This window comes from Euprymna scolopes, chromosome 39 (assembly GCF_053919585.1).
Source record: "Euprymna scolopes isolate OS-2025 chromosome 39, ASM5391958v1, whole genome shotgun sequence".
Lineage (NCBI taxonomy): Eukaryota > Metazoa > Mollusca > Cephalopoda > Sepiida > Sepiolidae > Euprymna > Euprymna scolopes.
This window is the reverse complement of record NC_136520.1, coordinates 65,223,761-65,236,480: the sequence shown is the minus strand read 5'-3', so window position 1 is coordinate 65,236,480 and position 12,720 is coordinate 65,223,761. Positions and strand designations below refer to the sequence as shown.

The window sequence follows — 12,720 nt, the reverse complement described above, 5'->3', positions numbered from 1 at the left end:
ATTTAAAACTAAACAGTTCCTGATATCAAATATACTTTAACGATCGCTTCTTTCTTAGGTTTGATTTGGTTGTTTTTGTTTTACGGCATATCAACCGTTTTTCAAGTTATTTAATGCCGAATCCAAAGATTTTGAAGAAAACTTTTTTAATAGAATATATTTGTTGTTTTCAAGTCGGTTTCTATTTAACCCATAGTTGGGACCCTAACAGGTACTACGACTCCGGGTCATAGTGGACCTGGGAGCAATGGCAATTAAAGGGTGGCTTCACACTCCCCAAACCCGCAATCTGAGCCTCACCACTGGATGTAGTTTAAGGTCATATTCAGGATCGCTTCTTTCTTAGCAAAGAATTAACGAAAAATAAACTTACAAATAATCGCTGTTTTTTTTGTTTTTTTTCTTAGTTTTTTTTTTTTCATAATAGCTTTAGTTTTAAATATTAATATACTTTTAAAAAAATATAGGAAATAGTTTGAAATATACCATTATAAACGAGTGCAAGAGGGGAGGGGCTCAACACACAAAAGAAACAAAGGGTGTGTTTTGGAGGTTACGAACGTTAAATTGAAATAAATCACATAAAAAATTCCTTCACTATACAAATATATTATTTATTACAAATATTTATTTCTGGTATTTATTTTCGGGCATATGACTTTCGCGACCCGCGCGTATATGCCGTAATCTAGGGTCTGATTCTAACCTGAAAAACCAGACACAATAGACCACTTGGAAAACAATTCGACGCCTTATTGCCGTAATACAGACTAATTTTATGCATAAAGTTTGTGAAAATTGGATTTCTAAATTACGTCATATACACGCAGGTGCGATATGCCCGAAATAGTATTTAAATTAATGCCAAATAATTTCATGTTTGAATAAACAACATATTTGTATAATAAAAATATTTTTTGTGATTAATTTTAGCTTAAATGCGCCGCCTCTAAAAATCACGCGTTATGTAATTTCGTTCGTTGAATATATCAAGAACTGAAATTACAGTTGCAGTCAAGTTGGTGTTACCTAATTTCTTTTTACTCGGCCGTGGGAATGGATAGAAACGGACGTGACATTACATGAATCAAAGAGATAGTGAGTAAGCGAGTTCGTTGGCAGTCCTTGAAGTACGAACATTTTATTTATTGTAAGATGTGATTATAAGACAGAATTAAATAATGGTCGTCGACATTTCACTGATCAATGATTTGGAACGAAGATCAAGCAGAATAAGATTCCTTTGTCTTCCAACAAGTTTTGTTTTGTCTTTGTCCTTTCAGATGTATGAAAGCACTTGTTTGCAGGCGGCGTTTTCTCGGTCTAAGACCACATTCTAGAGGTTACGAGGAAAGTTTAAATAAAAATATAGATTATTGGCGATATGTGTGTAGAGAAAATCGTAACTTACATGACTAGCGTGTGTTTTGTAGAGTTCAGTCGCTTGACAAGAAAAAAAATGACAACTCACAGTTGTTTTTATGCTTGGCGATTACGCATGAGTAACGTAGACACTCACTGTTTCTATAAATGACACTGTACCAGGCGCATAAAAGACGGCGAAGAGGGAACGAGAGATTGCGTTAAGAGAAGGCATACTACGGAGACGGGCAACATATAGTCTATGTCAACTAGAAAAAACGTAAATGGAAAAGATATTACAACTTTATTGAAAATATTAAGTTGTTCCAAAAGTTTGTAAACACTTGCAAAAGATTTAAATTTTACTTGACAACAAAAAAAATAAAAAATAAAAATGAAAAAAATAACGAAATAAAGACCATTTTCAAAGACTTTCTGCCATCGATCTGCAAACTTTCGGATTTGGTCAAAGTGCTCGATGAAAGCACAATTGCCAACCTGGTTTACAAGTCCCCATCATGTAACTTTAACGACCGCCCAGAACAAGGGTTGTCTTCAAGTCTCATGTCGCCAGAATCGAAACGCTTGTGAAATTGTTCCTTCACTTTCGGCAGTAACAACCTCTTTTGCAACTTTCCTGGTTGAAAAACATCGCTTCCAGCAGTAACGAATCAAAACTCACAGCTCAATTTTATCAATTGCCATCTGGAATGAAAAGAAGATCACTATAATAATATAAACGCAAAATGCAATTAAAAAAAAATAATTGAATAAAAATTAAATTTTTCGCAAGTGTTTAAGAATTTTGAGGACAACCTAATAATTTTCAACCTATGTGGTTACCCTTCCGTCGTTTTGTTTCTGCAATTAACGAACTTCTAAAAAAACTCTATTTTAGCTAAATTGTCTCACAATTAAGTTATCAAAATTGTTATAGTTTTTTTTTGTTTTTGTTTTTTTACAAGTACATAACTAAGAGATTGAAAGTTGCTTAATTTATTATTATTATTTAATGAATATAAATAATATGTCTTCTCTTTCGGGTATATATAAAAAAGTCTTATTATAAAGTTGTCACTGGAATGCCATAGACAAAATAAAGGGAGTTAACCCTTTAAGACAAAAATAAAATAAAAATAAACGTTTTTCTAAGAAAATAACATTTTCCGTGTGTATTTTCAGATGATAAATTTTCATTTTTTATTTTTTATTATTTATGGATACTCGACGTTACCCGGGATTGAATGAACGTATATTTAACACGTCCAATACTTTTATTGTCGTCCAAATCTCGGAAAGCAGATTTTTCAGTCAAATCGATTGTTTGATTGCACTAATTGGAGACCAACCTCGGTGCACTAAAAGGATGCTTCACATGCGTCCGTGCAGAGAATTAGTCCACAATTCATTGTAATCTATATTGTACTGTATAGAACCTACTGTTGATTTTATATAAAAAAAAATATTTATAAAATGGCTTTAACTAAAGTTTAAAATGCAAAATGGCACCTCTGGTCATTTTGGAAAAACTACCCACCACTATCAAGTGATAAAATTCACGCAGGTGTCACGCAAAGTCTATGTGTATCCTGGAGCACGTTGTCGATTTTGGTCAAGGTTTATGGTTCATAGTGCAATTGTTCTCTAAACAGAAGCATTCATTTAGAACGCGCCCCTGTTTTATCATAGAACCTACTGTTGATCTTATACGCCAGGCCTTTCTGTTTATGCGTTGCTAAAACCTTTCAAAGGAACTCGTGATGTCTTGGTCAAAATTGAACTGTTCATCCTTCATCGGATTTTTTGCGATCATCGATTAGACATACTTTATCACTGATGTTCCGACACAAAGCCTATCTAAAACACTCCAATATATGAAGTACATTTCTCTGAAATTCGAGGAAAACAGGCCCAGCCATTTCGGAGTCCTCATGGAACTCTCTCTTTCTTTCTGTTTCTGCTTCTCCCTCTCTCTCTCTCTCTCTCTCTCTCTTTCTTTGTGTCTCTTTGTTTCTGTCTATTGCTCTCACACACACAAAGTGTCTTTTAAATATAAGTAGAGATAAAAATATAGGAGTTTATCGATGAGCATTTTTCTTCTTCCAGTCATACGTTTGTCTGTGAATTTTGGTCTCTGGATTATATCGATCACATTTTCGATCCTTTGTATTACGTTTCCTAGTTCCCAAAAGGAAACGTTTTTTATTTTTAATTATTTTGAAGTACACTTTTTCTCAAAAATTGCATTTGTACCATAGGGCTTCTATGTGTGGTTTGTCTTGGTAACAACTTCTCAAATACTAGTTTTATGGTCAAACACAACCTCCGCTCATGATTTTCCTGCTGGAGTGTTAGGGTTTGACGTAATCCTGTGTACTTAAAAAAACTACTGTATACCTTAGGTGATCCATAAGCTTCTTAAACATCCTTTTTAGAGTGGCTATAAAGCGCTCTGCCTGGCCGTAATTTCTCGGATGATATTGGGGCGTTGTAAAATGTATTACTTGATATGTCTCGCAAAATTCTTGGAACTCCAAAGTAAATTGGGTTGTATTATCATTAACCAGGCGATCAACAACACCAAAACGAGGGAAAAGTTCATGTAAGAAATTAATGACTACCGCTGTCGTGGGTTTCCTGCATCTTAGCACCTCTGGACATTTGAAACAACTATCCACCACTATCAAGTGATAAAATTCATCCAGTAGTCACGCAAAGTCTATATGTATCCTGGAGCACGTTGTTCCAATTTTGGTCAAGGTTTGTGGATTTGTCATGGTTGGTGGTGCTGTAGGGAAACGTGCGACTTACCTAACTAGCACGTGTGCATAATTCAACGGGTCGGTCGTGGAATGAAATGGATGAAGAAGAAAGAAACAAAAATGGCTGCGTTATCTCTTTATATGCCTGCAATGTGACCACCCGATATGCAAATGAGATGCTCCTGGTTGGAGATAAAAGAAGGTTGATTTTTTTTTTTTTTTAGAGGGACGTTCATTTTAAAGTTGGATTTCGAAGAAATAAGTTGAATTAGCAGAAGTACGTTGGGAGTTGAGAGAAAGTGCGTTACGTGTACAGAAGTTTGGAATTTGGAAGTTTGGACAACAGTGTCAACCTTACCCAGGAAATTATTGGTGTGACGGGCGGATGAAATTGAATTATACAGCAGGAGCAGCTAAAGCCTAACCTTTACATGCTTTTTTTTTTTTTTTTTTTTACACAGTGATCACCACTTATCAAGGCCCGGAAGCCACTCAGGGATAAGGGTTATTGTAAGCACAGTACGTTAGTGTGGAGATTTAATTAAGTGTTTACTTAAGGGGGCGGTTCATTAGGAATTTGTTAACATTAGACTTGAAGACATCCAAGTTGTAGTCCGAAGGGAAGAAGGCAGACGGAACAGAGTTCCACAGGCGTGCAGTTCTAAGAAAGAAGCTTTGTTCATGGAATCTGCGCCTCGATTTAGGCACAGATATAGAGTGGGGGAAATTTTTCACAGTGGATTCAGCTAGACGGGTGTTTTTCGTGAAAGATTGGCGAGAGGGGACCAGGGATTGGAGTTCAGACGAGCACCTGCCATGAAAATAACGATAAAACAAGGATAGGCGCATAACGTCTCTTCTGTGGAAGAGGGGTTGCAGGGTAGAGAAAAGGGCATCCCCCACTAAACCACGAAGTCTACCTTGCACTCTGTCAAGGCATGATAGGCTGTTTTTGGCAGCTCCTGCCCAGATGTGGCAACAGTATTCCATCCTTGGACGTACTTGGCTTTTATATCGATAGAGAATTGCATCAGTAGTGAGATATCTTCTGGAGCGGTAGAAGGATCCCACCATCTTTCCAGCGACCTTGGCAACATACTTGATGTACGTGTTCCACTTCAGATCAGGAGTAAAGGTCAAACCCAGAAGCTTGTCAAAACACGGGGCCTCACCCAGACGAGAGCCATCCATCACAATTGATGCCAGCTGGGGATCAGAGCGTTGATGATGTAAGGATAGGAGTTTGGTTTTGGATGCATTAAAGGTAACCAGCCACATCTTCCCCCACTGAACCACGCGCTGGAGATCAGAGGAGAGAGAATCAGAGAGAACTTCGTCATTTACAGCCTTTGATGTGTTGCCGTAGATGGTCGTGTCATCAGCATAGATGTCAACGAATGATTTAAGTATGTGCTTTAACCATATTAGTTATATCGCGATCTATGGACGGACAGTAAATGAAGCCAAGCATCGGGTATTTCATTCTGCTGGTGCCAGGATAACCCATGTGGAAGTTTTTTTTAGTATTCTCTTTTGCAGCGCTTTTGGAATGATGACTCTCTCGCTATAAAGCAGAACGTTGTCGCAAACAAAGTACAAGTCAATTCTCTTTGTTCTGCGTTTGTGCTTTTTGTAATTTCGTCATTTGCCGCCTCAGTCTTGATTTATCGAAGAGTCACTGGTAATTCCCGAATTCTATTGTGAATCATCGTCTTTATCTCACTATTTATCTGCAATGCAATAATTACTAAGCCCTTAAGGGGTTCCTTTTAGTGTGGAATTACCCAAGACATCCCATCCGCATGGACGATATTCTTTGGCGCTAAGAATTCAAGTCATATTTCAATAGACTGGTTCTCCATCTTAGTAAATGGTTAGCCGTAAATGTGGGTAGTCTTTTTATTTGTACCCCAAAATGGTTAGAATTGGCTTATGGTCTGTTTGCAGCGTAGAATACTTACTGTGCAGGAAACGATGTAATTTTGAAACTGCATCGATAATATCAAGGCCTGCTTTCTCTATCTATGAGTAATGCTTTTCGGCCGGGGGAAGTGTTCTGGATGCATAGGAAATTGTTTTGTTTTGTTTTTTTTTCGACCCATCTAGAATCTTATACAGCAGGCATGCACCTATACCGTATTGACTAGCATCGCTATGATATCTAGTTCCGGGTTAAAATGTCTGAGGAAAATGTCTGATGTTAGTACCTTTATACTTCCCTCAAATGCTAACTGACACTCAACAGTCCATTCCCAACGTTTATCCTTTTCCAAACGCTTGCTCAAAGCTGTTCACAGTTCATGCATTCTTGGAATGAAACGTTGGTAATAGTTAGCGATCCCTAAAGAAACTTTGTAGTTGGGTAGTAATTTCCTATGCTGGCGTGTTCCTTATCGTAGCGGCTCTTTCTGAGTCTGGACGTCTGCCATTCTTGTCAATTATGTGCCCCAAATATGTTATTTTCTGCAGGAAGAATTCGCATTTGTATTGTGCTTTGAATCCAAAATCTTGTATCCGTTTGAATACTTCGGAGAAATAGTCTTTGTGCTATTTCTTGTTACTGATCGTCCAGATATGTGATGGCAAAGTTAAGGCCGCTTAGCATCATGTCTATATCCTGTTGAAAAATGGTAGGTACGGCATTGACCCCAGACGCTAATCTTTCATATCTATAAAGACCTTTATGCAGAGTAATTTAGCACTCGTTTTCAACTGGAATCTGTAGATATGCGTCGCTTAGTTTGATTTCTGAAAAATTCTAGCAACTTTTTAGCCTTGTAAAAACTTCTTCCGAACTTGGCAGGGAATAATGGAAGTTCTCCAAAGACATATTCAACCCCGAAGATTTCTCCTGATTTCTTTTTTACTAGATTGTGGGGACATCCATTGACTGTTTCTATTTTCGATAGAATGCCCACATTTTCTAATCTGTCGAGATCCTGGTCGATCTTTTTCCAGCAACGCAAATGACACGTTGCGTTTTATATTTCATTTACCTTTTTTTCTTAACTGGTAGTACATTTCGTTTATATCTTAATTCCGTGGCTATTTTTCTACATTTTCCCAGGCCTTGTGGGAATACTTCCGTAAATTCATTTCTTAAATTCACGATTCACATTTCCGTATCTGCTGGCATAAATCCGACTTTTCTGCAGAATGTAGATATTGGCAGGTCCCGTAAATTAAATTCATGCATCCAGTTCGACCCGAGTAGGTTAGTGGTATTCCTTAAAACATAAGGTTTTAATTTTTTTTGTCTTTCCCAATAATATGACGTTCGTTAAAAATTCACCTACGAAGTTAATTTGCGTACCGTTAATGGCCTTCGCTGTTTTGCGTATTCTCAGCATTGTGGGTTTATTCAACTTCTTCCATTTATTTAAATTTACTATCGAAAGGTTTGAATTCGAATCGAGCTGCCTTTTTATTTCTTTATAATTAATTTTTATAGTCACATTTTCGTAACATTTCATTTTCAGTCTCCGCCAAACACACTAGGTATTATACCTTTGTGTCCTATTATTTTACATATTCAACACTTTCTTGATAAATATGGACAGTCCTTGACCGAATGCAAATTACCACATCGATACACGGAGGCGAATTTCTTTTCTTCAAATTCTTTCTTAGCTATGTGTCGATATGTCGTTCCTTTTCCCCAACTTGTGTTTTATTTTTTACGTCTTTTAATTTAATCGTTGCCCGAGTGTGTGGAGTTGTGTGTTGAGCAAAAAAAGGGTGGGCAGTAAGCAGCTAGGAGGAAAAGAAAACGTGAAAAAAATAAAAACGTGACGTCTTTCTGTTGCGAGGTTTAAATTAAGGCTAGTCAATCGAAAAGGGGGGATGACTTTCAAAAATATCGGAGAAAAAGCGACCCCTCCCTGTAGAAAAGTACCTAGTTGAGGGTGAGAGAATTAATGTTTTAAGCCAATTTTTCAATATATGTCATCCGAAGCGTTGGGCTTCATAACAACAAATGAAAATTCGTCGCCTTTATCTGATGTTTTAGGCAGACATACATAATTCATACATACATACATACATACATACATACAAACATTTAAACAGGTGATTGTGCATAAGATGAGTTGTGGCTGAGTGAATCCAGTTTTTATTTCAATATATATTATGGAAGGACCTTCAGAGGCATATTAATAAAGTTATGATTTAATATGCAAACGAGTTAGAATAGCAGAATTAAATAGCACTACGCGTAGATAAATATAAGGTTTTGTTAATAATGTTTAATAGTGTTTTCTAAAAGTAGAATTCAAGAGTCAAGATTTAACATATAACATGTAAAGATGTTATTGGTTAGATATGAAAGATAAACTATTAAAGACAAATAGCCGATTAAGCAGATTGAAAGATCCATAATGTATATAATAGAGTATATATAAAAAATATGGTAAGACTGAGAATGTTGAGTAAAATATAATATGTAGTAGGTATTATTTCTTTATTGCTTAATGTAAAATTTTCTGTTATTTCTAATTGGCTATATTTAAATTTTCTCTTGTGTTTGCATTGTGAGACAAATTCGCTCTTAGTATTTATTGTAGATTTAGGAAAAGTGATTATTTTAATTGCTTCGGAGATGCAGAGGTTATACAATGTAGATTCTACTGTCTAAGATTTTGCTTCTTCTTTTTTAGTATACCCCATTTGATTGAATAAGGAATCTTCTTTAGTGTCAGCTTTTTTAATGTAGTTAAAGAAGTGTCTTTTTTCCGTGTATTTTCGTTTTTGAAGAAATGTATGTGGTTTGAGATTCTCAGTTGTATTAAATTAGAAGTTGCGTTTATATATTTGTGAGTTTTATATTGGATTTCAATTTGATTCCATTGTTTAAGTGTCTATTTAGGTTAATATCGGGATTGATTTTTAAAATAGGGTGGTTTTCAATTTATGAACTTTCAGAAAAAGAGTCGGATGTACATTAGTCGGTTTGTTGGGAATTAATTATGAGAGAACAATTATAGGAATTATTTATAGGTTAGGGCTATTTAAGGTATCCGTATGATTTTTTAAAATAATGAATTTTTTGTTTTTAAAAATTATATTTTTCTAAATTTAATTATAAAAAAAAACTATAAATGTTATTATGCTCTATCTTGCATACTGAGCAATTCTTATTTGGCTTGGATTATCTTATATAACTCATATTACCTTTCAGGAATATTTTGTAAGATTTGATACCACAAGATTCAATATGTGATCTATTTCATCTCAATGTTCTGGTATATATATATATATATATATATATATATATATATATATATATATATATAGTCATCCGCATATAGTACTGTTTCATTGTAACATAATTCATCATTGCGGCTAGACTAGCACAATCCCCAAGCCGAGGATATATCCTACAACCATCGCGTTGATAGTTGGCAGTTCTACCCACTGGCCCATGGAAGCGGTGATCGCAAATCATCTCAACAACAAATCTCCATATTAATTAATATTAATTTATTTTTATTTTTTATTTCGGACTATTAGTTTCATCTTTATTAGTTGTTGTTTTTCATCTTTTTATAAGCGTGCCAGAGGTTAATTGGCCAAAAATGTGGTGAGACGACAACAACTACGGATGGCAGTGATGGCTGAGAATGCAGTTAGGAGATTCGAAGTTCCTATCCGTCGCGGTTACCACCTGACGAAGGCCAGAGGAATTAGTTAGCCGAAACGTTGTGAATAAACAATCCAATAAAAAAGATGAAAAACAACAACTAATAAAGATGAGAATAATAGTCCGAAATAAAAATAAATTAATATATATAATGCTCATCTCAAAAATGAATTCCAATTAAGGAATAATATATATGAACAAATCTCCATTTGAATAAACACTCGTTCACCCCAATATATATAAGGATTAAGGACTATCCACTTATCTTGTGCTTCCTTTTTTAAAATTAAATATGTTTTTAACTCTTTTTCAAGATGTTTTTAACATATTTTATTAATCATTTGTTCACACACACACACACACACACACACACACACACACACACACACACACACACACACACACATATATATATATATATATATATATATATACAACTACTTCATTTACTCACATAAAATTAATATACGAAAGTATAGATTTATGCATAAAATTTAAGTATTTATTTCAAAAGTGCTCAATACGTAGGTAGAGCTAGTTAGTAATTTATAAAATATATATGGCGATTAAGCTTAATCGCCATATATATTTTATAAATTACTATATATATATATATATATATATATATATATATATATATTAGCAAAAGTATTCGTCGTTGACTGGGTTCAAAAACAGCCTACAGAAAATGGACTCTGATTTATTAAAGTATGATAGGTTATGAAAAGGAAGGGTTGTAAATTTGGGTTGAATTTGGGGGTATCAAAACCAAAGCAAAATATGATGAAAGTAAAAATAAAATAGATAAACCCCATAATTTATTATACCATACCTGTTCACACTGAAACACTTATCACACTATTCTGTGGATTTATATTAAAACGCCTTGTTAAACTTTGTGGCTATTTCCATTCTATGGAGGTCAGGCGCGAACGCAGACCCCACAATACATACCATCCCTATTTAAGTTAAAACATACTTATCAAAGTATTCTTATGTACATCTATATCAAAAACACTTGTAAAGGTTTTTTATTTTTTTTTAATTTTTTATTTCCATACTTTGTGGACCATGCGCGAATGCAGACACCACAATTTTAATGAACCACCGTTCTGCCAGATCAAACATACCCATTCCTGTGTCTCGATACATCTTCTATCATTATATGTAATCAGTTTTTTAAAATAGTCAACCATATAGGAGCATATTCGTAACCAGACACGCACGTCCGCACACGCACACATCCAGCTTTATATATATATATATATATATATATATATATATATATATATATATATATATATATATATATATATATATATATATATAATTAGATGTACCCGGCGTTTGCTGGTAGTAAACGTAATATTATATTCCTTTAAAAAATGAAGTAAAAAAACAGAAAAAAATCGATACATGTGCATGTGAGTATTAAGTTTTTTTTTTCTAAACAGTTCAGTTTTTGTAAGTAAAAAAAAAAACTACTCGAGCTGAGATCGAAACCTAAACATACAGACAGTGAATCAAGGGCGACGACCATTAGGCCAGCTTGCTGTGATCTTTAAAAAGTGTTCTCAAACCTACTTATTAGCATAATGTGAACGATTCACGCATATATAATGATTCGATTTTGGAATTCCAACCTCCCAGGATTTATCTCCTGTTACAGAGGATTTCCTCATTGGTTATCGTCTAAGACGGTTCTATCGTGAATGCTGACGGGGCTGTTCAGGCATTTTGTGTAGCCCAGAGTACGCCTTACCTTGTGTGCTGTCATCTCAGAATTACATCTGATTGCAACGGAAGTAAATAATATATACAACGTATTTTGTTAATCCTAATCATTTCATAATGATCCAAAGATTCTTCGCTTGGCATTGCTTTCCCTGGTATTATCCTAGTCAAAATTCCATATAGAAAGACATCGGAAACTTACGGGGAATATCACGTGAAAGTTACCAACATCCTAAGTGAAAGTGATTTTGTGGAACGAACTCGATTCGAACTTGGAACACGCAGGTCATCAGTCCGTTCCATTAACCACTTCACCACTATTACCTCCCGTCTTGGTATTAACAAGGCCGATAGCCATTAGTCGCATGCTCTCACGTAATGAATGGATACGTGAATGTAGGATTGACATGAAATTCTTAAAGATAAAATAAAATGACCTAAAAATGGCTTGAAATGATTAAATAAATAAAAAGTAAATTAATGAACTTAACAATGAATTGAATGCTTAAAAAGCAACTGTAATCCTTCAAAAACAACTTGAATGATCTGGAGAATGATTGAATGGCTTTGATACTGACTGGTTGTAAAAGGGTGATCATTTTACATTAAATGAATACAGAAAAGTGATCCCCCACTTTATATCACAAAGTTGCAAACACAAGTACAGCATGTAGCAAGAACAGATACTACACTTTGATCTTGACCAAAAGGCCAAGAAAAGGGTATTTATTTGCTCCACCACCGAACAAATTAGGCACAAGGCCGATTTTTAATGTTAGGAGTGAAGGGAAAATGGGGACCAACTCCCCGGGGAGCAGGGGAGCTGGATAGTGACAATTGGTATGAAGGGTTGCCCCTACATTGACCAAGGTCTTATATGTGGGGTCGCCCCCACATATAGTCTTTGCTTGCAGTATCTGCCGGAACAGATGGTATTTATTTGCTCCCCCACCGAGCAAATTAGGCACAAGGCAAATTTTTAATGTGAGGAGTGAAGGGAGGGGGAAGGGAAAAAGGGGACCAGCTCCCGAGAGGTGGGAAATGGGAGCTGATTAAAGGTCAGGTGTGTGGAGTTACCCCCACATCTGGTCTTTGCTTGCAGTATCTGCCGAAACAGATGGTATTTATTTGCTCTCCCACCGAGCAAATTAGGCACAAGGCCGATTTTTAATGTGAGGAGTGAAGGGGAAATGGGGACCAACTCCCCGGGGAGTAGGGGAGTTG

At 35.5% G+C, this 12,720-nt stretch overlaps 1 pseudogene; it reads right to left on the bottom strand.

Moving 5' to 3' along the window:
* Positions 1-12,082: 12,082 nt before the first annotated feature.
* Positions 12,083-12,220, bottom strand: LOC145264011 (U2 spliceosomal RNA; annotated as a pseudogene).
* Positions 12,221-12,720: the final 500 nt, after the last annotated feature.